Genomic DNA, 24957 nt, shown 5'->3' with positions numbered 1-24957 from the left:
ATAAAAATCTCGAGGGACTTCCCTGGTGGCGCAGTGGTTAAGAATCCACCTGCCAATACGGGGGACATGGGTTCGAGCCCTGGTCTGGAAAGATCCCACAGGCCATGGAGCAACTAAGCCCGTGCACCACAATGACTGAGCCTGTGCTCTAGAGCCCACGAGCCACAACTACCGAGCCCACATGCTGCAACTACTGAAGCCCGCACTCCTAGAGCTCATGTTCCGCAACAAGAGAAGCCATTGCAAGGAGAAGCCCATGCACCACAGTGAAGAGTAGCTCCCGCTCACCTCAACTAGAGAAAGCCCACGCGCAGCAATGAAGACCCAATGAAGCCAAAAGTAAATAAATAAATAATAAATATATTTAAAAAAAAATCTTGATACCAGTAAGATTGCCTCAACACAGTGCAGTTACTTTCCTTCCTATGTGTATCCATAAAGTAAATTCTTTGAAGGGTAAGCAGCTAGAAAAGAGTTAGTTTATTCTGAATTAGTTACCTGAAAAAGCTAGTGGAAAGTCTCAGCCACACTTTTACGTATCAAAGTAAAAGAGCTATCCTAGATCGCCGCAGGACTAGATAACTTGAGACTAAGAAAAAAAGAATCATTCATTAGGAAGTGTGAGAAATGTCTTAGGGTTGATTTTGTTTAAATGCCAATGTGAATTGATCATTAGCATTAGCGAGAGCCGTGCAAATAACACCACCTAAGAGGCTAAACCAACATGGAATTGTTTCAGAGCAATTAATTAACTTCCAAGCTTCTTGTATTAACACCACCTTATTTCCCCAGTGTAGATAGACAATTTGTTTTAAAAGTCAACCAAAAATTGTGATATTCTGCCAACAAGATTACAAGAGTGAAAAAACAACCCCCTAGTCAAATGCAAATTGTAGTCATATTAGTATGCTAATGAGCTAAGTGATAAACTGTGGGTCAAATTTCCTCCTCTTCAGCTTAAATAGCACTTGAAAAGGCTTATTTTCTAAATGTTTGGGAAACCTAGGAGAAGCAACAATTAAGGTTTATTACATGAATATTATCTGTTCAGCGATATGAAAAATTAATAGATGGGACTAAATTAAAATGAGACAATTCTTTCTAGTGATTTACAGGTTATTGAGAAGCATGGCTTAAAGGAAGCATATGTAACCATTCTAAATCTGGAGTGAAGTCTTTTCGAAATTTCTTATTTAACAATTAAAATAAAAAGGTCTGTTTTGTCTGTTTTGAAAGGAGATATGTTATCATGAGAAGGAATGTCTAGAGATGTAAATTTCTCTTTCTTGACCACTTATCAAAGAAGACTTTCTGGATTGAATTTACTCTCATCACCAGATTTCACCCTCTCACAAAGCAGTTATGTGCTTTTATACAATTTTTCTATAAATATTAACTACCTTTTATATATTTGTGTTCATTTTATAAGTTCCTTAAAATCCACAGCAAGTCTGATTGTATTTTGCAGCATCCAACTCAGCTCCTTGTCTGAAGACCACGCTCGGGAAAGCCAGGTGGAAGACCCAAGAGGGCCAGAAGGTGAGGTGGTAAGAGCCTGAAAATGGGGTCACATGGATGCCGCTTCTTTTCTGTGTACCCATGTCCATCTACCCTCTCTTCCACTTTTGCAAGCTGGGCAAGTTACAAAATCTCCCTGGGCCTCAACTTTTACGATTCTAAGAGGGAGATGATAAAGCTTTATGTCCAAGGCAGTGGTCTGAACCTTGGCTGCACAATGGAATCACCTGGAGAACTTTAAAAATACTGATGACGGGGTCCGATCCCCAGAGCTTCCGTTGAGGAGCACAGGCTCCAGACGTGCAGGCTCAGCGGCCATGGCTCACGGGCCCAGCCGCTCCGCGGCATGTGGGATCCTCCTGGACCGGGGCATGAACCCGTGTCCCCTGCATCGGCAGGCAGACTCTCAACCACTGCACTACCAGGGAAGCCCCCCCAGAGCTTTTAACTTCATCGGTGTGGTTTTTGCCAGGGTACAGGGAGTTTTAAAATCCCTAGGTGATTGTAATGTACAGATGAGGTCAAGAACCACTGCTCCAAGTGCGTTAGAAGAATTAAATAAAACAAAGAAAAATAGTACCTGATAAGTAATAGGTCAAAAATCATTTGTTTTCTTTTTTCTTCTGTTGGTTTTTCTGTTTGTACTGGTAATTGTATTTGATCCTGGCTGGAAGCTAAGGGACAGAGGGAGAATTTCATTCAAATATTTGTTTTATTTTTTTTAACTTTTTATTTTGAAATAATTTTAAATTTACAAAAGAGTTGCAAAAACAGTACAAAGAATTCTCATGTACCCTTCACCCAGATTCACCAATTGTTAACAATTAATTACATTTGCTCTCATTTTTTAAAAAAAATTTATTTATTTATTTTTGGCTGCATTGGGTGTTCGTTGCTGCCACTGGCTTTCTCTAGTTGCGGCAAGTGGGGGTTACTCTTTGTTGTGGCGCCCGGGCTTCTTATTGCAGTGGCTTCCCTTGTTGCCGAGCACGGGATCTTGGCGTGCAGGTTTCAGTAGCTGTGGCTCGTGGGCTCTAGAGTGCAGGTTCAGTCGTTGTGGTGCACGGGTTTAGTTGCTCCGCGGCATGCGGGATCTTCCCGGACCAGGGATCGAACCTGTGTCCCCTGCATTGGCAGGCAGATTCTTAACCACTGTGCCACCAGGGAAGCCCCTGCTCTCACTCTTCCACATTCTCTTTATAATACAACTTTTTTTCCTGAACCAGTTGAGAGGTAGTTGCAGAAAACATGCAACTTCACCCTAAAGAGCATATATTTATTAAGAACAAGGGCATTCTCCTACATAACCACAGGACAATTATTTGGAACGTTTAATATTGGTACAATACTCTTATCTAATCTACAGGCCATATGTAATTTCTCCAATTTTCCTTATGTCCTTATGGTATCTCTCCCATGCCCTCCACTGCCACATTCAGGATCCAATCCAGGATCATGCATTACAGTTGGTTGTCATGGCTTTTTAGTTTCTTCTAATCTGACATAATACCTTCTGCCTTTCATGATATTGACATTTTTGGAAACGTACAGGCTAGTTGTTTTGTATCCCGTGCCATCTTTTTTGTAAGTATTTATTTAATGATTTTTAGTAAATATATAGAGTTGTGTAGCCATCACTACAATCCATTTTAATAATATGTTCATCACCCACCAAAAATTCCCTTCTCCCCACCCCCACAGCCTTAAGTAACCACTAACCTACTTTCTGTTTCTATAATTTTGTGTTTTCAGAATGTCAAATAATAGAAACATACAGAATGTGGTCTTTTATGCCTGACTTCTTATACTTAGCCTAAAGTGTTTGAGGTTCATCCATTTGTAGCATATCCCTGTAGTTTGTTCCTTTTTATTGCTGAATAGTACCATTGTATGGATGTACCACATTGGTTGCAGCTTCTAAGATGGCCCTCAATGATCCCTGCCTCCTGGTTTTCATGCCCCTGTGTAATTCTTTCCCATTGAGTATGGGCTGGACCTAGTAACTCACTCCTAATGAACAGAATGTAGTGGGCTATCACTCCTGAGATTAGGTTAGAATTTAAAATAAAAAGACTATGGTTTCTATCTTGGGGGCTCTCATTCTCTCTCTCTTTCTTGAATCCCTCATTCTGAGCTGCCATGTTGTGAGCAGCCCTATAGAGAGGTCCACATAGCAAGGAACTGATGTTTCTGGCCAATAGCCAATGAGAACCTGTGGCCTGCTAACACCACATGAGTGAGCATGGAAGCAGATACCCCTCCTCTGCAGTTGAGTCTTCAGATGAGACTGCAGCCCTGGCCAGCACCTTGACTGCAACCTTAGGAGAGACTAAGCTAGAGTTACCAACAAAGCAAGATCCAGACTCCTGACCCTTTGATTTCTCACAAGAATGGTGAGAAAATAAACGTTTGTTATTTTTAGCCACTATGTTTTGGGGTGATTTGGTCATAGCAATAGGTAACCAATATATCACATTTTGTTTATCCATTCACCAGTTGATGGACATTTGGATTGTTTCTAGGTTTTGGCTCTTATGAATAATATTGCCATGAACATTCACATGCATGTCTCAAAGGACTTTTCTTAGGGACTTCCCTGGTGGTCCAGTGGTAAAGACTTTGCACTTCCACTGCAGGGGGCACAGGTTCGATCCCTGGTCAGGGAACTAAGATCCTGCATGTCATACGGAACAGCCAAAAAATTTTAAAAATAAAAATAATAAATAAAAAGGACTTTTCTTCTGGCACCAAGTTCACCTGGCTTGTACTATTCCTACAGTTCCAAATACAACTTTGGTTTTTTAAAAATTTCCCTGCTTAAAGCAGTTTCTTATCTTATCAAATAAAATTGTGCAATTTATCACCTATGCCCTTCAGTAATATTTTAAGTCAGAACACAGTATGTTGGAGAAATGAATTGACTTAATTTTTAAAACCATTAGGGTCCAATCTATACTAACTACCTCTTGATAATCAGAGAATTAATGTTTCAGGAATTAAAATATAATTTAGGGATAGCAGTGACTATTTGTTTACTTTTATTTTATGCTAGTTATGTGTAGAGGGTAAAGGATAGTTTTGTGTCCTGGAAGAATTAGGGTCATTCTTTTGCCACTTAATTGCTCTCCAAAGCACACGACTCTTAAAAAAAATTTTTTTTAATCTACTACACCTGCACAGTGGTACCTGAACTCCTTTAATTCTTAACTAAAGATACAGTTACCATGACAATGTGTTCAGTATTTTCTTTGCATAGCCAAGATGTGGACCATTTTCTAATAGTTAGCACCTAATGAACCCTTACCATGTGCTGGCACTGTTCTAAACCCTTCATATGCATTCCGCTTCTTTTAATCCTCACAATGATCTTAATCATCACAACTCCATGAGGTAAGTACTCCTAACAGGATGACCCCTTTGCACAATTCTAGGTGATGCTATTCATGTTGTAGTCTATATGAATGGGATTCCTGGAATTGTATAGTGCTAGGCTGTCTACCGATATTATCTATTAGACTATCTACTTTACAGATGAAGAGGCAGAGAAAGGTTAAGTATCTTGCCCAAGTTTACCCACTTTGTAAGTGGCAGAGCCAGGATTTGCATCTAGGTTATCTGGCTTCATCCAGGGTATGAACTCATAACTATTGCATTCTTCTGAAGAATCTTAATTTTTGGTTTAAAAAAAAAAGTCTTGTTAGCTATGGTCACCTTAGATGATAATTTCTAGGGCATTGTTTCTCAAGGAGTGGTCCTTGGACCAGGAATATCAGCATCATCTGGGAGCTTGTTAGAAATGTGAATTATAATGCCCCGCCCCCATCCCAGATATATTGAATCAGAAATTCTGGGATGGGACCCAGCAATCTGTGCTTTAACAAGCCTCCAGCTGATTCTGATGCACGCTCAAATTTGAGAACTACTGTTTTAGGAAATAACTTAGTTTTTTTAAAAGGAAAAAGTATTTTAAATTTTTTTCTATTTGTTTTAGAACAAGTTTTATTTCAAGTAACCTACTCAAATTAGTTCAAGTGTTTATTATACTCTTGATCTGTGATTTAAGAAATACTGATCTTACAGAATTCAAGGAGAAAGCAAGGGTGGGAACAGGGCAGTCACCTTTTCCAGCTCCCCTATGAAAATGATGCAGCTAACCACTCCCTAGGTTTCTGTGTCTCCTTTCTCAAATGTTCAAAAAGGAGGATTTGATTGGTTTAGCTACAAAATAGGGTGCATCTCCTTGGGCCAGCCAACTGTCTGCCCTTTGCTTACTTGCCTAAGTCCAGGGGAGGGGTGGGATCACATTGTACAAACAGGCCAGCAAGGGCTCTATTGTGATGGAGGCAAGAGTCAGAATCTTTTAGAAATAGAGGATGGGTAGAATCAATGATCTGCATCCTTAATACACAATTTATGTTTAAAATTATATGGTAAAAAGAAAAGAATGCATTTAATTCCATCACATTTGTTATTGAACAAGTGGCATTTGATATTCTTAATTCGTTTGGGAAAAGAAGAAGATATGGGCCTGGCTAGAGAGCACAAGCCCAATGCAGAGCAGCAGTGGGTGAGATTCAATGAATTTCTCCATTAAGGGGCAACACAGACACCCAAGAAACATCTAGTAATAATTAAATAAAATAATAAGAAGGAAAATTATTTCCTATGCCAAATTAACGGAATTAAGGTTAGCATTTTTTTCTCTTAGAGATCTGAAGATATTTTACAACAGAATGTGAAATACAGTATTTATTGATGAGAAAATAAAGCCAATGGTAGTTCAGACTTGTTTAAAGTGACATCGGGACTTCCCTGGTGGTACAGTGGTGAAGAATCTGCCTGCCAATGCAGGGGACACAAGTTCAATCCCCGGTCCAGGAAGACCCCATGTGCCGCGGAGCAATTAAGCCCATGTGCCACAGCTACTGAGTCTGCGCTCTAGAGCTCGCGAGCCACAACTACTGAAGCCCACACGCCCTACAGCCCATGCACTGCAACTACTGAGCCTGTATGCTGCAACTACTGATGCCTGCGCGCCTAGAGCCTGCGCTCTGCAACAAGAGGAGCCACTGCAATGAGAAGCCCACGCACTGCAACGAAGAGTAGCCTCCGCTTGCTGCAACTAGAGAAAGCCCGCGCACAGCAATGAAGACCCAACACAGGCAAAAAATAAATAATAAATAAATAAATAAAGTGACATCATCATTGACTGAATTATTCATTGTATCTAGCTATTTCCTGAACAGTGTATATAACCTCTGAATAAATGACTGGGACTACTGTGGATGCCCTTTTTCTACTATGTTGCCATCTCCTCAGCCACAGCTGATTGGATCAGAGGTAGACATCTGACTAAGGAGAAAAAAGCCATTTCAGCTAATAAGATTTTCTATCTCAATACTTTAATAGCTGAGGCACATTAATTGGTAGAGCACTAGAACAAAGGTCTCTAAATCTTGATACTGAGAGTGCCAAAATGTATTGATTCCTGTCCTTCCTATGGCTTAGTTGTTCCTGCTTTCTTTGGGAACTGCAAAACGTTATTTTTATAATACAACTCTTTTAAAAATAACATATGATTTAACACCACCTATATAGATGGTAAAATCTGTAAAGAATAACAAGAGAATGATTTTCTCAAAAAAGCAGTATAACAGTTACCTCTGCAGGGGAGGGAGAGAGATGTGTTCAGAGAGGTGCAAACAAGGGGCTTCTAAGGTATGGCAGTTTTCTGTTTCTTAGTCTGGGTGGTGGTTACTTTATAGTTATTTTTAATATGTATTTATACATGTATATTTTTTACATTCTTGTTCTACATGACACAACTACTCAAAAAGAAAAAAAGAATTTTTACTTGAGTAAATTCAGTACGTTTCTATTCATTTCATGCAAATACGCTCCAAGACCCATAGTTATTAAAAATAGTTTAGGGCTTCCCTGGTGGCACAGTGGTTGAGAGTCCGCCTGCCGATGCAGGGGACACGGGTTCGTGCCCCGGTCTGGGAGGATCCCACATGCCGCGGAGCGGCTGGGCCCGTGAGCCATGGCCGCTGGGCCTGCGCGTCCGGAGCCTGTGCTCCGCAGCGGGAGGTGCCGCAACAGCGAGAGGCCCGCGTACCAGAAAAAAAATAAATAAATAAAAAATTGTTTAATAGTAGTAGTATTCATTCAAATAAATAAAGTGTGTGTGTGTGTTTGTATGTGTGTGTTTAAAGCATGCTATTCAAACTTCATTGGATTCCAGGGTTGGAAGAAACCTGAGAAATTTTCTAGTTACTTGAAGGTCTTTATTTAACAAACATAAAACTAGGAACCAGAAAAGTTAAATAACTTGTCCATTTTCTTCTTCTATCTCAGAATCCTGGGTTCTTTCTACTAAGCTATACCACTTCCCTAACAAAAGAAGAGACAGCAAATGCATATTTCAAAGATTCAATTTTTTTTTTTTTCCGCTGTGTTGGGTCTGTTGCTACACGTGGACTTTCTGTAGTTGCAGCGAGCAGGGGATACTCTTCGTTCTGGTGTGTGGGCTTCTTATTGCAGTGGCTTCTCTTGTTGCAGAGCATGGGCTCTAGCGCACGGGCTGCAGTAGTTGTGGTGCACAGACTCTGTAGTTGTGGCTCGTGGGCTTAGTTGCTCCGCATCATGTGGGATCCTCCTGGACCAGGGATCGAACCTGTGTCCCCTGAATTGGCAAGGAGACTCCTAACCACTGCTCCACCAGGGAAGTCCCCTCAATTATTTTTAATGCTTATTTTATTTTTAGAAGACTTGTATGCCTCAGAACTGAAAATAAATTCTCCTATGTCATATAATATCTATACAGAAGCAACATTTTATATCATGGTTGCTGGATATCAAGAACATCCAGAAAAGAAATTACTGCAATTTAAAATGAAATATTACTGACAACTACTAAATTTTCTTCCCTGCTTATTAATTTTAAATCATTCAATAAAGTGAATTTAACAATACGGTAATTCTTATGGGTATGGGAAAAACTGATTCCCCTTTGCTAAACCCATCAAAGGTAACTGAAGATTAATAATATGTGTTGTAAAAATTGGCTTATTTTCACGAATTAAAGACACATCACCACGTCTGATGTTATAACCTGTTACTTAGAAAGGAAAAGAAGTGGAATGCATACAGACAGGACTGGCCACATTATCTGCAGGGCCCAGTAAAAAATGAAAATATAGTGCCTTGTTCAAAAAGCAGAAAAATTGCCAAAGTACTGTAACATTAAAGATACCAAAATATAAAACATTCTTCTTTCTTCTTCTCTCTCAACTCATCATGGTGTTTTGTATTTACTACTTAATGTCCTGTTTCCTTGCCCGGGGATACTTTCAAGATGCCTCTCAAAGGCACCCCGGGGCGCCATTCCACAAATGTGTGCACCCACCGTCCACCAGCTGCCAAGTTCACCTCTTTTTTTTTTTAACATCTTTATTGGAGTATAATTGCTTTACAATGGTGTGTTGGTTTCTGCTTTATAACAAAGTGAATCAGCTATACATATACATATACATATATCCCCATATCTCTTCCCTCTTGCATCTCCCTCCCTCCCACCCTCCCTATCCCACCCCTCTAGGTGGTCACAAAGCACCGAGCTCATCTCCCTGTGCTATGTGGCTGCTTCCCACTAGCTATCTATTTTACGTTTGGTAGTGTATATATGTCCATGCCACTCTCTCACTTCGTCCCAGCTTACGCCTCCCCCTCCCCGAGTCTTCAAGTCCATTCTCTAGTAGGTCTGCGTCTTTATTCCCATCTTGCCCCTAGGTTCTTCATGACCTTTTTTTTTTTTTTTTAGATTGCATACATATGTGTTAGCATACGGTATTTGTTTTTCTCTTTCTGACTTACTTCACTCTGTATGACAGACTCGAGGTCTATCCACCTCACTACAAATAACTCAATTTCGTTTCTCTTTATGGCTGAGTAATATCCCATTGTATCTATGTGCCACATCTTCTTTATCCATTCATCTGCCGATGGACACTTAGGTTGCTTCCATGTCCTGGCTATTGTAAATAGTGCTGCAATGAACATTGTGGTACATGACTCTTTTTGAATTATAGTTTTCTCAGGGTATATGTCCAGTAGTGGGATTGCTGGGTCATATGGTAGTTCTATTTGTAGTTTTTTAAGGAACCTCCATACTGTTCTCCACAGTGGCTGTATCAACTTACATTCCCACCAACAGTGCAAGAGGGTTCCCTTTATCCACACCCTCTCCAGCATTTATTGTTTCTAGATTTTTTGATGATGGCCATTCTGACAGGTGTGAGGTTAATATCTCATTGTAGGTTTGATTTGCATTTCTCTAATGATTAATGAGTTGACATTCTTTCATGTGTTTGTTGGCAATCTGTATATCTTTGGAGAAATGTCTATTTAGGTTTTCTGCCCATTTTGGGATTGGGTTGTTTGTTTTTTTGATATTGAGCTGCCTGAGCTGCTTGTAAATTTTGGAGATGAATCCTTTGTCAGTTGCTTCATTTGCAAATATTTTCTCCCATTCTGAGGGTTGTCTTTTTGTCTTATTTATGTTTTCCTTTGCTGTGCAAAAGATTCTAAGTTTCATTACATTCCATTTGTTTATTTTTGTTTTTATTTCCATTTCTCTAGGAGGTTGGTCAAAAAGGATCTTGCTGTGATTTATGTCATGGAGTGTTCTGCCTATGTTTTTCTCTAAGAGCAAGTTCACCTCTTGCCAGCTGCAGGACCTATGCACTGTGCCCTGGACAGGGGCAAGAAGTCAACCTCCCTTCCCATGGCCCACCACCTTAACCCGTGGCAGACGAGCAATCCCCAAAGGATTGCAACCTCCACTCCAAGAGGCACTTGGTACCTTGATGGGGGTACTGAGAGCTTGCCCCTGCCAACACACCCACCAAATGCACTGTGGTGCTGCCAGCCTGGAGCAGGGGTGGCCACTGTCATGCCTGCCCCAAGATGTTGCAGGTGCGTGCTGGTAGAATGTAACTTCCATCATTTCCCCATGACCCAGTTGCCACTCTAGGTAAGGGCAAAGAGGAGGGCAGGTCATCATAACTATGAATATTTTCCTTTTGCCTTTTCTTTCAAGGCTCTGTTCACTTTTTATCAAAGAAGCTAATTAGTCTCAACAAGTGTGTTAATGAAAAATGGGATGGACCCTACCAAAATCTCCTTGCCTAGGCAACATTTAAACATTTAAAACAGATATTTTGGGGAGACAGACTCCTAAACCAAAAGGAGGGCTCTAATTGTATGAATTTTTGCCATTTTTATGGTTCTTTTCCTAACACTTCTCTTAGTTACTTGAATAGGTCTTTATTAGTTCTGCTAATCCTACACCTAAAAGTTTCCTTATGTAGGCCTGCCATGGAAGCCTCCATTTTGGCCCCATGTCAACCTTGAAGTAGGAATCAGAACATATTCAAGTCCCTTCCAAGGAAAACCCACCCTTCAAATACTTATAAGCAATGTAGATTCTACTGAAAATTTTGTAAAGGTGCCAAGGGAGGGCTTTATATACCACGGTGTATAGCACACAATTTTATTAATGTCCCCATTCCAATTTGTCTTCTTTCCCTTGTCCCACGGGGAAAGGGGTAACAGAGAGTCAACCTTTTCACATGAAGGGCCAACCCCCAGATCTTCCTCTATGCACCACTGCTCCTATTCTCTCCGTTCTTTACAGCAATAATCCTAACCCAGACTACTGGCCTCAGGGTGAGTGTCACTCAGCCAATACATAAGACTAGGCAGCCCTAAAAATAATGAATTTTTGGACATATACGTTCTGTTCTGTGCATAGATAGGGTATGGCTGAGTACTAGAAAGGAAATGGAAATGGCATAGATATATATTAAATGACATGAGGAACATGGGTTCTTAGGTGAGGAAATATGAATGTCAGCTTAAAATAGAGTTGTTTTGAGATATTTGGGGATTTTATAGTAGCATGAAGAAGAAATTGAAAACAAAGAGAAGTAAAAAGAAAACGGGAAACCTGCAACTCATGCAATTAGATTTATTAAATTATTGTCAATTTAGTTTAGTCTTTGTCCAAATAAGACAGTGCAACAAACACACACAAAGCTAGTAACCACAAAACAAATTAATTCAACAAATATTTGTTGAGTGTGTACTATATGCCAAGCAGTGTTCTAGATGCTTAGAATACATCAGTGAACAAAACAGAGACTGCTGCCCCTCTGAAGTTTACACTCTGGTATGTGTGGGGGTGGGGGTGGGGGTGCAGACTTAAGCAAAATAAAATAAATAAGCTATCTAGTGTGTTGTAAAATAAAGTACAAGGGAAAGAGGATTGGGATTCCTGGGATATGGTTGGGGGAATTTTCAGTATAAAATTAGGAGGTCAAGGCAAGCCTCACTGAGAAAGTAAAATTTAAGCAAAAACTTAAAGGAGGTGGGAGAGTTAGCTAAGCAGATATCTGGGAGAAGAACATTCCAGGCAAAGAGCAATGGTCATAGGGCGGGGGTGTACCTGGCATTGTAAAGAAAGAGCAGGGAAGGCCAATGGTGGTGGTAGTGGTAGGGTTAGATTATGTGGGCTATAAGGACTTCAGCATTATTCTGAGTGAAATGGGGAAGCCAGTGATTAGTTTTGAGCTAAGGAGTAACATGAACTGACAGATTTTAAGAGGATCACTCTGACTGCTGTGGTAAGAATACTGCATGGGGGGCAAGAGTAGATGCAGGGAGTTGGGAGGCTATTAAAGTCATTCGGTGAGAGATGACTGAGGTCTTGATCAAGGTGGTGGCAGTAGGGGTAGGGAGAAGGAGTCAGATTCTAGATATATTTTGAAGTTATGAGAGAAACAGAGGCACCAAGGATGACTCCAAGGTTTGGGAGTTGCACAATCAGAAAGATAGAGTGAGGCAATGGACCATAGTTACTAAAAATGCCTGACTCCAAATGCAACACTGCTGTGGATCAAAAAGTTGCATTTGCTATAATATAATTTGGAATCTCCTTAATACTCTCTGCCTTCCCTAAACATTTGCCTCATTTATCAAGAACCATTTTCACAACTGCAGTATTTAATTTTGAAGAAACTATTTATTAGATAGCCTGTTGCTGCAGATAAATTTGTTTTACTCTTCCAGCAGTGGAAAAGAAAACAGTTTTCTCTAGCTTCACACGTGCAATCCTTTTAGGCAATTTCTAAAATTGAAGTAGGTTGACTTTTCAGTTGTTTATTTAAAAATAATATTAGACATGAAGAGGTTTAGAAAATGTTGAACTATTTTGCGTGGGTTGGGAAGTAGCTGAGCCAGGATTCAAACCTGAACCTGTCTAAATCTAGGGCTTTTAAAAACTGCACACACTGTCTCTCCACTTCACTGCTAAATAAAAAGGAAAATGGCATTTTAACACTTTCTTGTTCCTGAGAATTACTGAAGCTTCAGATTTGCCTCTGTCTTAGTTCATTTCAGCTGCAACAACAAAATATGATAGACTGGGTGGCTTACAAAACAACATTTACTTCTCATGGTTCTGGAGTCGGGGAAGTCACACAATTCGGTGTCTGGTGAGAATCCTGGTTCACAGACTACCATCTTCTCACTGTAATCTGACATGGCAGAAGGGGCAAGGGAGCTCTGAGGGGTCTTTTATAAGGGTACTTAATCCCATTCCTTAGGGTTCTACTCTCATGACCTAATCATGTGTCAAATTTCTCACCTCCTAAAACCACCTCCTAAAACCATCACATTTGAGCATTAGGGGTCAAATAGATGAATTAGGAGGGACACAGACATCAGCCCATAGCAGCCTCTTTTGTTAGCAATCAGTGTAGTTTTAAATGTGGCCATATTTTAATGGAGTTTCATTGGTCACATTCTGAGCCTGAGTTTCCCCATCTTTAAGCTGAGAGAAGGGATCTAGATCAGTGATTTTCAAGTCTTTAAAAATTCCAGCTCTCTCAAGGCAGGACATATCCTATCACTAACAGGGATTCATTGTAGTAGACGTTCTCAATGAGGTAGAAGTGGAAGAGGGCCTGGAAGTTTGACAGAGTCTGGCCCTGAAGATTCTAATTTTACTTCCACTCATTCTGTTAAATCAGTGGTTTTCAAATTGTGTTCTGGAGGAACATTGGATGGAAATGCCTGGGCTTTTCCAGTGCTTCTCTGCCTGTCAGTATCCACCCATCTTCAACCAGAGAAGGTCCACTTTGATTGATAGAGTTGAGCTCCATATAAGATTTCACTAAAATAACAGAAAACCACAACTGTTCTACTTAGAATGGTCTGAAAACTACTGTTCTAATTCAGTGCTTCTCATACTTTAATGTGTGGATGAATCATCTGTGCAATCTTTAAAAATGCAGATTCTTAATCAGTGGGTCTGGGGTGGGGCCTGAGAGTCTGAATTTCTAATAAACTCCCTGGTGATGCCAGTGCTGCTGAGTGAGCTCAGCTCACACTTTGAGTAGCAAGGCCTAGAATGATCTGTAAGATTGTTTAAACTTTAATAGTTTTTCTACTCAACCCTAAAGACTGCTTTTGAAAGGTCTTCCCCAGAGTGATCTATCTGTCTCATTTTCTCAGTGCCTCTTCTCTCTTTTTTTTTTTTTTTTTTTGCGGTACGCGGGCCTCCCACTGCCGTGGCCTCTCCGGCCGCAGAGCACAGGCTCCGGACGCGCAGGCCCAGCGGCCATGGCCCACGGGCCCAGTCGCTCAGCAGCACGTGGGATCCTCCCGGACCGAGGCACGAACCCGCGCCCCCCGCATCGGCAGGCAGACTCCCAACCACTGCGCCATCAGGGAAGCCCTCTCTCCCTCTTTTGAAAGGTAAATGTTTAACCTTCTGGACACGCATTTAAAAATCTTTGTTTGTACAGTGAACACTGTGCCTCAGCCAGTTCATCTCAGCAAGAGCTAACTGTGGAGGGTCAGGGAAATTTGCCACAAGCGAGTTATTTATAGGTAGTTTCTGTGACATGCTCTCCTAAATTTAGCATCTTAATGAACTTCTCCAGATTAAGGAGTAACTCTCTTGCACTCTCCCACCCTTTGTGTAAAAAATTTAGCGCATACTTAGACTGATTATCTTCTTTCCTGTGTTAGAACATTCAAAGAGTTCTTTTCTCAAAATACTTCCTAGGCTGCCTTTGCTCCACATTATCCTTTTTCTGCAGCGGGGCGGGACATGGTCATCCCCTCTCGGAACTGTTACCAGAGCTGACCCTCCGCCCTGCCCTTCTCAAGCCTCTACACAGCCCTATGACTCCACATCCAACTGCCTGATGCAGGGGTAAGCAAACTTTTTCTTGAAAGATCTAGATAGTACATATTTTGGGATTTGTGGTCCATAGGTTCTCAGCTGCAACTACTCAACTCTGTCCTTGTAAATGCCAAAGCAGCCATAGACAATATGTAAATGAATGTATTTGGCTGTGTTCTGTTATAACTTTATTTATAGAAGTGGAAGTCAGGCCAGATTCCCCCCACACCACCTTGCCCCCAGTCTGTAGTTTGCTGACCCCTGATCTACATGCTTGTTGAAATAATACCAGTCAGACTACAACCCCTGGGAATTTGGAATTGCGACCCTGAGGCTGAGTTAAGGAATAACTGTGGGTTGCTAAGCAGGAAAGTTGGGCAAACTGGGTGGGGGCCAGTGGTGGATAGCTGGGATCACTATTTGGGACAGTCATAGGCCACATGCAAGCAAAAAACAAGCAGAAAAGCCAATCTGCAGAGAGAATGAAGCAGGCATATGAAGAAACACCAAGACTAGAGACCATAAAATGAGAGAGAGAAGGGGGGGAAGGGGAGTTCTTGTAAAGTTGGCTGTGCTTCCCACAGTTGTCTCATGTAATCCCTGCCTATTTTTACATTCGTTCCTCCTTCCCTTTAGGCAGCAGGCATGAATTCTGTTTCTTGCAACTAGATAACCCCAAACTCGATCAACCTTTTATACTCTAGGCATTCCAAATAACTGGCAATCCTCGGACTTGAACAGTCACCTCTCACACAACCAGGCTTTGCTAGGTGCAGGGCCGCTGCCCACCCCCACACTGCCACTTCTATTCTATAGTCTTTTCTTTTGTCATATTTTGCTCAGGCATCATCTGTGGCTGAGTTAGGACTCAGTTCCCACTGCTCCTTATGTAAAGATCTATCACTGCACTTACAATACCAAATTATATTTTCTGATTTGCTGGTCTGTAATATATATATATTTTTTGGCCATCCTCACAAAATGTATTTATTCATTTTTTTTCTTATTAGTCATCCATTTTATACACATCAGTGTATAATGTCAATCCCAATCTCCCAATTCATCACACCACCACCTCCACCCCTCCACCACTTTCCCCCCTTGGTGTCCATACATTTGTTCTCTGCTTCTGTGTCTCAATTTCTGCTCTGCAAACCGGTTCATCTGTACCATTTTCTAGGTTTCACGTATATTCATTAACATACGATATTTGTTTTTCTCTTTCTGACTTACTTCACTCTGTATGACAGTCTCTAGATCCAACCACATCTCTACATATGACCCAATTTCATTCCTTTTTATGTCTGAGTAATATTCCATTGTATATATGTACCACCACTTCTTTATTCATTCGTCTGTCGATGGGCATTTAGGTTGCTTCCATGACCTGGCTATTGTAAATAGTGCTGCAATGAACATTGGGGTGCATGTGTCTCTTTGAATTATGGTTTTCTCTGGGTATGTGTCCAGTAGTGGGATTGCTAGGTCATATGGTAATTCTATTTTTAGTTTTCTAGGGAACCTCCATACTGTTCTCCATAGTGGCTGTATCAATTTACATTCCCACCAACAGTGCAAGAGGGTTCCCTTTTCTCCACACCCTCTCCAGCATTTGTTGTTTGTAGATTTTCTGATGATGCACATTCTAAGTGGTGTGAGGTGATACCTCATTGTAGCTTTGATTTGCATTTCTCTAATAATTAGTGATGTTGAGCAGCTTTTCATGTGCTTCTTGGCCATCTGTATGTCCTCTTTAGAGAAATGTCTATTTAGGTCTTCTGCCCATATTTGATTGGGTTTTTTGTTTGTTTGTTTTTGTTTGTTTTTCTAATTTATTTATTTATTTATGTTTGGTTGCATTGGGTCTTCGTTGCTATGCACGGGCTTTTCTCTGGTTGTGTCGAATGGGGCTACTCTTTGTTGCAGTAAATAGGCTTCTCATTGTGGTGGCTTCTCTTGTTGCGGAGCACGGGCTCTAGGCACGCAGGCTTCAGTAGTTGTGGCACGTGGGCTGAGTAGTTGTGGCTCATGGGCTCTAGAGCGCAGGCTCAGTAGTTGTGGTGCACGGGCTTAGTTGCTCCACGGCATGTGGAATATTCCTGGACCAGGGCTCAAACCCATGTCCCCTGCATTGGCAAGCAGATTCTTAACCACTGCGCCACCAGGGAAGTCCTTGGGTTGTTTGTTTTTTAAATATTGAGCTGCATGAGCTGTTTATATATTTTGGAGATTAATCCTTTGTCTGTTGATTCATTTGCAAATATTTTTTCCCATTCTGATGGTTGTCTTTTCATCTTGTTTGTAGTTTACTTTGCTTTGCAAAAGCTTTTAAGTTTCATTAGGTCCCATTTGTTTATTTTTGTTTTTATTTCCATTACTCTAGGAGGTGGATCAAAAAAGATCTTGCTGTGATTTATGTCAAAGAGTGTTCTTCCTATGTTTTCCTCTAAGAGTTTTATGGTGTCTGGTCTTATATTTAGGTCTCTAATCAATTTTGAGTTTATTTTTGTGTATGCTAGTATTTTGTTTGCTAGTATTTTGTTGAGGATTTTTGCATCTATATTTATCAGTGATATTGCTCTGTAATTTTCTTTTTTTGCAGTATCTTTGTCTGGTTTGGGTATCAGGGTGATGGTGGCCTCATAGAATGAGTTTGAGAGTGTCCTTCCTCTGTAAATTTTTGGAAGAGTTTGAGGAGGATGGGTGTTAGCTCTTCTCTAAATGTTTGCTAGAATTCACCTGTGAAGCCATCTGGTCCTGGACTTCTGTTTGTTGGCAGAGTTTAAATCACAGTTTCAATTTCATTACCTGTGATTAGCCTGCTCATATTTTCGATTTCTTCCTGGTTCAGTCTTGGAAGGTTACACCTTTCTAAGAATTTGTCCATTTCTTCCAGGTTGTCCATTTTATTGGCATAGAGTTCCTTGTAGTAGTCTCTTAGGATGCTTTGTATTTCTGCCGTGTCTGTTGTAACTTCTCCTTTTTCATTTCTAATTTTATTGATTTCAATTCTCTCCCTCTTTTTCTTGATGAATCTGGCTAATGGTTTATCAATTTTGTTTATCTTCTCAATGAACCAGTTTTTAGTTTTATTGATCTTTGCTATTCTTTTCTTTATTTGTATTTCATTTATTTCTGCTCTGATCTTTATGATTTCTTTCCTTCTGCTAACTTTGGGTTTTGTTTGTTCTTCTTTCCCTAGTTCTTTTAGGTGTAAGGTTAGATTGTTTGAGATTTTTCTTGTTTCTTTAGGTAGGCTTGTATAGCTATAAACTTCCCTCTTAGAACTGCTTTTCTGTATCCCATAGGTTTTGGATCGTCGTGTTTTCATTGTCATTTGTCTCTAGGTATTTTCTGATTTCCTCTTTGATTTCTTCAGTGATCTCTTGGTTATTTAGTAACGTATTGTTTAGCCTCCATGTGTTTGTGTTTTTTACGTTTTTTTCCCTGTAATTAATTTCTAATCTCATAGCGTTGTGGTCAGAAAAGACGCTTGATACGATTTCAATTTTCTTAAATTTACTGAGGCTTGATTTGTGACCCAAGATGTGATCTTTCCTGGAGAATGTTCCATGTGCACTTGAGAAGAAAGTGTAATCTGCTGTTCCTGGATGGAACGTCCTATAAATATCAATTAAGTCTATCTGGTCTATTGTATCATTTAAAGCTTCTGTTTCCTTATTAATTTTCTGTTTGGATGATCTGTCCATTGGTGTAAGTGAGGTGTTAAAGTCCCCCACTATGATTCTGTTACTGTCGATTTCCTCTTTCAGAGCTGTTAGCAGTGGCCTTATGTATTGAGGTGCTCCTATGTTGGGTGCATATATGTTTATAATTGTTATATCTTCTTCTTGGATTGATCCCTTGATTATTATGTAGTGTCCTTCCTGTCTCTTGTACCATTCTTTATATTAAAGTCTATTTTATCTGATATGAGTATTGCTACTCCAGTTTTCTTTTGATTTTCATTTGCATGGAATATCTTTTTCCATCCCTTCACTTTCAGTCCGTATGTGTCCCTAGGTCTGAAGTGGGTCTCTTGTAGACAGCATATATATGGGTCTTGTTTTTGTATCCATTCAGCACGCCTGTGTCTTTTGGTTGGAGCATTTAATCCATTCACGTTTAAGGTAATTATTGATATGTATGTTCCTATTACCATTTTCTTAATTGTTTTGGGTTTGTTTTTGTAGGTTCTTTTGTGTTTCCCACTTAGAGAAGTTCCTTTAGCATTTGTTGTGGAGCTGGTTTGGTGGTGCTCAATTCTCTTAGCTCTTGCTTGTCTGTAAAGCTTTTGATTTCTCCATCGAATCTGAATGAGATCCTTGCTGGGTAGAGTAATCTTGGTTGTAGGTTCTTCCCTTTCATCACTTTAAGTATATCAAGCTACTCCCTTCTGGATTGTAGAGTTTCTGCTGAGAAATCACCTGTAAGCCTTATGGGAGTTCCCTTGTATGTTATTTGTCGTTTTTCCCTTGCTGCTTTCAATAATTTTTATTTGTCTTTAATTTTTACCAATTTGATTACTATATGTCTCGACATGTTTCTCCTTGGGTTTATCCTGTATGGGACTCTCTGCACTTCCTGGACTTGGGTGGCTATTTCTTTTCCCATGTTAGAGAAGTTTTCGACTATAATCTCTTCAAATATTTTCTCTGGTCCTTTCTCTCTCTCTTCTCCTTCTGGGACCCCTGTAATGCGAATGTTGTTGCATTTAATGTTGTCCCAGAGATCTCTTAGGCTGTCTTCATTTCTTTTCATTCTTTTTTCTTTATTCTGTTTTGCAGCAGTGAATTCCACCATTCTGTCTTCCAGGTGACTTATCCATTCTTCTGCCTCAGTTATTCTGCTATTGATTCCTTCTAGTGTAGTTTTCATTTCAGTTATTGTATTGTTCATCTCTGTTTGTTTGTTCTTTAATTCTTCTAGATCTGTGTTAAACATTTCTTGCATCTTCTCGATCTTTGCCTCCATTCTTTTTCCGAGGTCCTGGATCATCTTCATTATAATTATTGTGAATTCTTTCTCTGGAAGATTGCCTATCTCCATTTCATTTAGTTGTTTTTCTGGAGTTTTATCTTATTACTTCATCTGGTACTAGCCCTTTGCCTTTTCATCTTGTCTATCTTTCTGTGAATGTGGTTTTTGTTCAACAGCCTGCTGGATTGTAGTTCTTCTTGCTTCTGCTGTCTGCCCTCTCTGGTCTGTAATTTTAACTATAACTTTCGTCTCTGTGCTAAGTACAGTGCCTGGCACATAGTAGGAACTGAATATGCTTACTTAATGAATGAAGTAAAGGTACCCATTGGTAAACAGATCTGTAAAATACAGATGTGTTCCAAACAGGTGATATGTTCCAAAAGGGATCCTTGGATGTCTCTTCCAGCTTCATGAGCCCAAACAGAAATAAAATAAGTGATGAATTTGTTCATATGTAAAGGATTATAGAAAAGGACTCAATATGCCGTTATATTCAACCTCATTAAAAGTGTTGTTCAAACCTATATTCTTACTGAAATTTTTCTCTGCCTATTTTATCAGTAACTGCATATGTTAACATCTCCCACTAAAATTGTCATTTTTTTCTTCCTTGTCATTCTGTAATTTTTGCTTTATGTACCATGAGGTTATGTTATTAGAACAATACAAATTTAGAATTTAAAAAATCTTCCTGGCTAATTAAATCTTTACCATTATGAAGAGTCTCCCTTTATCTCTAGCACTACTTTTTGTTTTAGAGTCTACTTAATCTATTCCAGCTTTCTTTTGGTAGTATTGCATGGTTTAGTTTTTTCCATCCCTTTTCTTTTGAACTTTTTGCATTTTTATAGTTTAGATATATCCCTTGTAAACAGCATGTAGTTGGATTTTGAATTTTTGTCCAGTCTGACAGTCTGTTCTAGCTGGTTACATGTACTAGTGGCCCCAGGTTCATCACACCTCCTAATATTTATGTCCTTAAATAGTTCCCTCCCCTTGACTCTGGGATGGACCTGTAATTTGCTTTCCAGTAGAATGTGGCAGAAGTGACAATGTGCTATTTCCAAGCCTAACCCTTTTGGAAGCCCTGAGTTTGTATATAAGAAGTCTGCCTATCTCCCTGGAGAGACTACATGGAGAGGCATATGGAAAGGAAGAAGTCATGAAACTATTTGCACAAAAATCAAAGAATCCAGTCAACGGTGAGAACCAATGCCCTATACATATGATCTCAGTCACGCTGGTCCAGCTAACACTCACCATTGGAGCCATGATAACTGATGTGCCAGACATGAGAGTAAAGCTATCTGGGATGCTTTAGCCCCAGCAGAAAATCACCCAGAGATAAGCCATTCCCTTTGTGTCCTATCCGAGTTCCTGACCCATAGAATCATGAAATATTGGTAAAATGGTGGTAAAGTTACTAAATTTGGGGGCAGTTTGTTGCACAGTAATAGGTAACCAAGGAAGACCTTTAAGATGGTGGAGGAGTAATATGTGGAGATCACCTTCCTCCCCACAAATACATCAGAAAAACATCTACATGTGGAACAACTCCTACAAAACACCTATTGAATGCTGGCAGAGGACCTGAGACTTCCCAAAAGGCAAGAAACTCCCCATGTACCTGGGTAGGGCAAAAGAAAAAACAGAGACAAAAGAATAGGGATGGGACCTGAACCTCTGGGAGGGAGCTGTGAAGGAGGAAAAGTTTCCACACACTAGGAAGCCCCTTAACTTGCGGAGATGAGGGGTGGCGGCGGGGAAGCTTCGGAGCCATGGAGGAGAGCACAGCAATAGAGGTGCAGAGGGCAAAGCAGAGAGATTCCTGCACAGAGGATCAGTGCCAACCAGCACTCACCAGACTGAGAGGCTTGTCTGCTCACCCGCCTGGATGGGTGGTGGCTGGGAGCTGAGGCTCTGGCTTCGGAGGTCAGATCCCAGGGGGAGGACTGGTGTTGGCTGCGTCAACACAGCCTGAAGGGGGCTGTTGCACCATAGCTAGCCAGGAGGGAGTCCGGGAAAAAGTCTGGACCTGCCTAAGAGGCAAGAGACAATTGTTTCGGGATACACAAGGAGAACAGATTCAGAGCATCACCTAAACGAGCTCCAGAGACAGGCATGAGCCACAGCTATCAGCATGGACCCCAGAGACGGGCATGAAACGCTAAGGCTGCTGGTGCAGCCACCAAGAAGCCTGTGTGCAAGCACAGGTCACTCTCCACACCTCCACTCCCAGGAGCCCGTGTAGCCCACCACTGCCAGGGTCCTATTATCCAGGGACAACTTCCCTGGGAGAACACAAGGCGCGCCTCAGACTGTTGCAATGTCATGTCTGCCTCTGCTGCCGCAGGCTCACCCCGCATTCTGTATCCTTCCCTTCCCCCAGATTGAGTGAGCCAGAGCCCCCTAATCAGCTGTTCCTTTAACCGTGTCCTGTCTGAGCGAAGAACAGACACCCTCAGGAGACCTACACGCAGAGGCGGGGCCAAGTCCAAAGCTGAACCCCAGGAGCTGTGCGAACAAAGAAGAGAAAGGGAAATGTCTCCCAGCAGCCTCAGGAGCAGCAGATTAAATCCCCACAATCAACTTGATGTACCCTGCATCTCTGGAATACCTGAATAGACAATGAATCATCCCCAAATTGAGGTGGTGGACTTTGGGAGCAGCTGTAGACGTGGGGTTTGCTTTCTGCAACTAATTTGTGTTTGGTTTTATGTTTATCTTACTTTAGTATTTAGAGTTTACTATCATTGGTAGATTTGTTTATTGATTTGGTTGCTCTCTTTTTTTCTTTATGTATAGATATATGTATATTTTCCTTTTCCTCTTTTTGTGAGTGTGTATGTGTATGCTTCTTTGTGTGATTTTGTCTGTATAGCTTTGCTTTTACCATTTCTCCTAGGGTTCTGTCTGTCCGTTTTTTTTTTGTTTGTTTTAATATAGTTTTAGTGCTGTTTATCATTGGTGGATTTCTTTTTTGGTTTGGTTACTCTCTTCTTTTTTTCTTCCTTGTTTTCTTTTTATTACTTAAAATTTTTTTTTTAATTTTGTAAATAACTTTAATTTATTTTATTTTTTTCTTTCTCTCTTTCTTTTTTTCTCCCTTTTCTTCTGAGCCATGTGGCTGACAGGGTCTTGGTGCTCCAGCTGGGTGTCAGGCCTGTGCCTCTGAGGTGGGAGAGTCGAGTTCAGGACACTGGTCCACCAAAGACCTCAAATGGCAAAAGCTCTCCCAGGGATCTCCATCTCAATGCTACGACCCAGCTTCACTCAACGACCAGCAAGCTACTGTGCTGGACACCCTATGCCAAACAACTAGCAAGACAGGAACACACCACCACCCATTAGCAGACAGTCTGCCTAAAATCATAATAAGGTCACAGATACCCCAAAACACACCACCAGATGCAGTCTTGCCCACCAGAAAGACAAGATCCAGCCTCATCCCCCAGAACACAGGCACCAGTCCCCTCCACCAGGAAGCCTACACAGCCCACTGAACCAACGTTAGCCACTGGGGCAGAGAGAAAAAACAATGGGAACTACGAACCTGCAGCCTGTGAAAAGGAGACCCCAAACACAGTAAATTAAACAAAATGAGAAGACAGAGAAGCACACAGCAGATGAAGGACCAAGGTAGAAACCCAGCAGACCAAACAAGTGAAGAGGAAATAGGCAGTCTACCTGAAAGAGAATTCAGAGTAATGATAGTAAAAATGATCCAAAATCTTAGAAACAAAACGAAGAAAATACAGGAAACATTTAACCAGGACCTAGAAGAACTAAAGAGCAAATAAACAATGATGAACAACACAATAAATGAAATTAAGAATTCTCTAGAAGGAATCAATAGCAGAATAACTGAGGCAGAAGAACGGCTGAGTGGCCTGGAAGATAACATAGTGGAAATAACTACTGCAGAGCAGAATAAAGAAAAAAGAATGAAAATAATTGAGGACAGTCTCAGAGACCTCTGGGACAACATTAAATGCACCAACATTTGAATTATAGGGGTCCCAGAAGAAGAAGAGAAAAAGAAAGGGACTGAGAAAATATTTGAAGAGATTATAGTTGAAAACTTCCCTAATATGGGAAAGGAAATAGTCAGTCAAGTCCAGGAAGCGCAGAGAATCCCATACAGGATAAATCCAAGGAGAAACACGCCAAGACACGTATTAATCAAACTACCAAAAATTAAATACAAAGAAAAAATATCAAAAGCAGCAAGGGAAAAACAACAAATAACATACAAGGGAATCCCCATAAGGTTAACAGCTGATATTCAGCAGAAAGTCTGCAAGTCAGAAAGGTGTGGCAGGACATACTTAAAGTGATGAAAGGGAAAAACCTACAGCCAAGATTACTCTACTCAGCAAGGACCTCATTCAGATTCGACAGAGATATTAAAACCTTCAGAGACAAGCAAAAGCTAAGAGAATTCAGCACCACCAAACCAGCTTTACAACAAATGCTAAAGGAACTTCTTTAGGCAGGAAACACAAAAAAAGGAAAAGACTTACAATAACAAACCCAAAACAATTAAGAAAATGGTTATACGAATATACGTATCAATAACTATCTTAAATGTAAATGGATTAAATGTTCCAACTAAAAGACATAGACTGGCTGAATGGATACAAAAACAAGACCCATATATATGCCATCTACAAGAGACCCACTTCAGACCTAGGACACATACAGATTGAAAGTGAGGGGATAGAAAAAATATTCCATGCAAATGGAAATCAAAAGAAAGCTGGAGTAGCAATTCTCATATCAGACAAAATAGACTTTAAAATAAAGGCTATTATAAGACACAAAGAAGGACACTACATGATGAGCAAGGGATCAATCCAAGAAGAAGATATAACAATTATAAATATTTATGCTCCCAACATAGGAGCACCTCAATACATAAGGCAAATGCTAACAGCCATAAAAGGGGAAATCGACAGTAACACAATCATAGTAGGGGACTTTAACACCCCACTTTCACCAGTGGACAGATCATCCAAAATGAAAATAAATAAGGAAACACAAGCTTTAAATGATACATTAAACAAGATGTACTTAATTGATCTTTATAGGACATTCCATCCAAAAACCACAGAATACACTTTCTTTTCAAGTGCTCATGGAACATTTTCCAGGATAGATCATATCTTGGGTCACAAATCAAGCTTTGCTAAATTTACAATAATTGA

At 40.4% G+C, this 24957-nt stretch overlaps 1 long non-coding RNA gene across 1 annotated transcript in view; it reads right to left on the bottom strand.

The window, feature by feature from the left end:
* The window catches only part of LOC307196280, a 156615-nt gene that overhangs the window by 122246 nt on the left and 9412 nt on the right, over window positions 1-24957 (bottom strand). Inside the window, exon 3 of the long non-coding RNA XR_013831097.1 lies at window positions 2099-2192. This is a non-coding gene — a long non-coding RNA (uncharacterized lncRNA). The remainder of the gene's footprint in view (window positions 1-2098; window positions 2193-24957) is intronic.

Source organism: Stenella coeruleoalba, assembly GCF_951394435.1.
Source record: "Stenella coeruleoalba genome assembly, chromosome: 13".
In the NCBI taxonomy this organism is placed as follows: Eukaryota; Metazoa; Chordata; class Mammalia; order Artiodactyla; family Delphinidae; genus Stenella; species Stenella coeruleoalba.
This window is presented reverse-complemented; position numbering and strand designations above follow the sequence as displayed.